Source organism: Condylura cristata, unplaced genomic scaffold (genome assembly GCF_000260355.1).
Source record: "Condylura cristata isolate star-nosed mole 26May11 unplaced genomic scaffold, ConCri1.0 scaffold00004, whole genome shotgun sequence".
Classification (NCBI taxonomy): domain Eukaryota; kingdom Metazoa; phylum Chordata; class Mammalia; order Eulipotyphla; family Talpidae; genus Condylura; species Condylura cristata.
In genome coordinates, this window is record NW_004567105.1 from 38,467,093 (window position 1) to 38,470,688 (window position 3,596).

The following is a 3,596-nucleotide window of genomic DNA, read 5'->3' on the forward strand; positions in this document are numbered from 1 at the left end:
GAATAGAATAGTCTAAATAATGTACTTTGATTGAGGACAAAGTCACATTACTCAGTTCTGAGGCACAGCACTGGTACCTGAGTGTCTCTGAAAGGAAAGAGGAAAGTCAGGGAGATACTCATGTTCACCAGCAGGTACTATTAGAGCCACTCATTTTAATCTTGTGAATTAAAATGGAATATACCCAAATCAATCTATTCATGTTTAGAGATAAAAAAAGATTCCTTTATGGGCAGGGGTGGGGGAGATAATAATAATGATGATGATGAACAACTATATACCAGAGACATTTTATGGGGGTGGAGTGGAAAATGGGATCAAAAATGGGGGTGGGGGGAATGCACGGGACTATGGTGATGGCACATGGGTGAATTGGTGATGGGAAGCCCAAGGGGATTGCAACTGAGATGGAAAAAGGCAAAAAATGATGCAAAAATAAACTATAATAAAAAATATTCCTTTATTTTTTTTGTTATGTCTCTGTGATTTTATCTCTTTTTTAGTAATAGGTTTCAGGGGAAACAGGTTTTGGCTGAGAAATAAACTTCCTTACTGGAATTATTATATCTTGGAAGTTTTAAATAAGTAGAAGGGGGAGAAGATAGGTACTTGGTAAACTGATATCCTGTAAATTACTGTAGGAAAGGAAACTATTTTACTCTTTATTCTTCTCATCAATGATCTCAATGAGAAGCTGGGAGAGAGGGAGTGCTTTTCCAGGTCCCAAAGAATCAGGGGCATAAGTCAGTCCATTCTACTTTATCTGAGGTATGGTCTCTAAGACCCATATAAAAAGGCAAAAGAGAGCTATGTGGATTCAATTTCCTTCTGGAACCTTTTTCAGAGCCTTTCTGCCTAGCTGTTGCTAACTTATGATGACAAGGCAAACAAAAACCATGGCCACACCCACAACAGCCCCTTCAAATTTCTAGAATAAATGTTGTTCCATGAGAGCTGAGCGGCAGCTTTTGAACTCATTCCTCTTGGATGAACTGCATGTGATTTTCTCCACATCCCCTGTAGTTCTGTAACAGGGTGGTCCTTAGGAAAAGGGAAAGTTCCAGGTTCCCTGCCTCACCCAGAAGGGGAGGGTAGAGCTAAGCTGCGAAAAAGGGGAGAAGAGAAGGAATCAGGAGAGAGAGAGAAAAAAGAAGGAAGCAGGATGGAGAACAAGAAGGACCTGAGGAAGCCACATGGAGCAGCAAGCATGTGATGAAGAAACCGTGTTTGTTTACTGGCCCTGGACTGGTTAAGGCAGATGTGGGTGAGATACCTGTAGGGAGGTGACTATGGCAGTATTTATATTGATTTTGATTTTGCTCTTTTCCTCCCAGACTTGTCTGGCCATTTCTGACCCTTTTCCATGGGTCCTGGCCAGAAGGTGCTTTAGTCTTGTGGCAGCTTTCAGGCCTTGCTTTGGGCCAATCCCTTTTGGGTTGACTTTTGCCCATGAGAGGATGGGTAACTTCAGGTGTTTGATTTAGAAGTTATATTCTTTGTGTTCCGTATTGTATATTTACTGTATTAAAGTCCCTCTTCATTAAAGTTTTATATGTTTTGTCTTGACGCGGCGGATGGCAGAACCCACTTAGAGCAGGCAGATTTGGGGCTTCAGGGGTGCCCCTCTCTCCCTGTCCTGTAACAGTTCCACACTCAGGGGTAGTTTTGGCCTGGAAACTAGAACACAGAGTACATTCTTCTGATACCACAAACTCTTCTGTCTGCCAACATGGCAAATTTGAGGTGCTCACTGACAGCTTCTCCTCCTGCAAGGGAGTCTCAGCCTAGCAGTTTTAAGGTGAAAGTGCAGAGCATCAGCATAGGTGGCGGCCCAGGGGAAGGCCAAGCCTCCCCACGCGGGCAAGCATGGAGTGCTCAGGATTGTAGGGTCACACAATATGTGAAACACATCCAGGAGGTATTGGCAATAATGCACAATTTTGCAGTATCAAGGACCTCTGTGCCTCCTGATGAACCACTATATCCCTTCAAACCTGGAGATCAGGTCTTACTCAAGTGTTGGCAGAGCGGAGATGCCCAAAACCAACTGTCAGAGAAATGGACTGGTCCACACGCTGTTTTAATGAGCACACATACTTCTTTGAAACCCTGGGAACATCACTCCAGAGTTAAGAAAGCCCCAGATGGAACTGACATATAGATGAAACCCACCTGGCCTTCTGAACCTATTGAAGACCTCAAATTTTTATTTAAGAAAAAGTAAAAAACTTAAATGGTACTAACTTGTCTTCTTTTCTAGCTATGTGGCAGTGTACTTCAAAATACACTTCCTGAAGGAACCCCAAGATGATGAACACACTCTAACAATTTTTTTTCCCCTTTGGGAACATTTAGGAATATAACAATAACCGTGCAATTTCGCTAGCAGAATTTTTTTTTTTAATAATTTGCTTTTACTACACAATAAGGCCTTCTGTCTTGATCTTGATATTTCCTTGGAAATTTTTTATTTTTTTTTTTTTTATCATTTTGGCCTATCTGAGTAAAACTGCAGTTACATAAGATTCCACGTGGAATAACTAAGAAAACTGTCTTGTCTATATGTTACATGTCTGTATGTCTTGTCCTTGTGCTTAATTGTCTTGGCCTCAAGGTGTTCTAAAATTGGTTTAGATGGTACTTATAGATATTGAAAAGAAAAATCAATCAAACAAACAAAACTAATGAAAAATGGTATACATGTTTTGAAAACACAATCTGGGATAATTTTTGGTCCGTGGTAACTAATTTGTACTCTAATGTTTTAAAACAGGAGCTTCTAAGGTTGTATTGGGTATAATATTTTTCTTTTTGCTTGGGTTGATAATGTAAGGAAAATGGAAATGTGGAAAAAATTAAGGTTTCTGAGGACAAAGAGTCTCTAGTTATGAAGGAAAAAGAACAAAAATAAGTTTATGGTTTGACTGTCGATATTGCATTACTGATTGAGCCGGAGCTTTCAGAGAGAGTGAGATTGTTGTTGTTGTCTATTTTTTTTTTCATATTTGTGACAAAATTTCCCAGAATTCTAAATTCTGTCCTTGGGTTCATCAAAGAAAATTTTGTGGAACCTCAGTAGAGCTCCTGAGACACTCCACAAAATTTCTTCCTTCTGGAAAGGCACTTAGATCAGTTTGGACTTTTTGGTTTACCTAGTAAAGAAAGTGACTGGAAAGGAAGCATTGTTGCTTGGGAAAAGGTGAAACATGGATGACATGAACATAAATTTTAACATTGGCTTTCTGAAAAGTGCATAAAAACATAATGATATCATATATTGTTTAAATTGTAAATATTGATTGTCCTGAAATTTTATATTTAATGGTTTGGCATTTGCAGAAATTGCTTCTGAAAAAAAAATGTTTACAGAGAAAGACCTCAACTGATTCCAATTGGTGGAAATTTTGACAGTGAAAAAAGATTTTTTACAAAGAACTGAACAGACTGATTTTTGCTAAGTTTTTCTTTGAAATAATACTGATATTTTTCCCCCATTTGATTCAAAGAAAGTTTTTTGCTTTCAATAACCAGAATCTGCAGTAATTTTTCTTCAGCAGAATTAATGTGTATTTCTATTTTTCTCCTTGATACCAACA

At 38.7% G+C, this 3,596-nt stretch overlaps 1 pseudogene; it reads right to left on the reverse strand.

The window, feature by feature from the left end:
• Positions 1-817: 817 nt before the first annotated feature.
• LOC101619357 lies at positions 818-1,868 on the reverse strand (annotated as a pseudogene).
• Between the last annotated feature and the right edge of the window lie 1,728 nt (positions 1,869-3,596).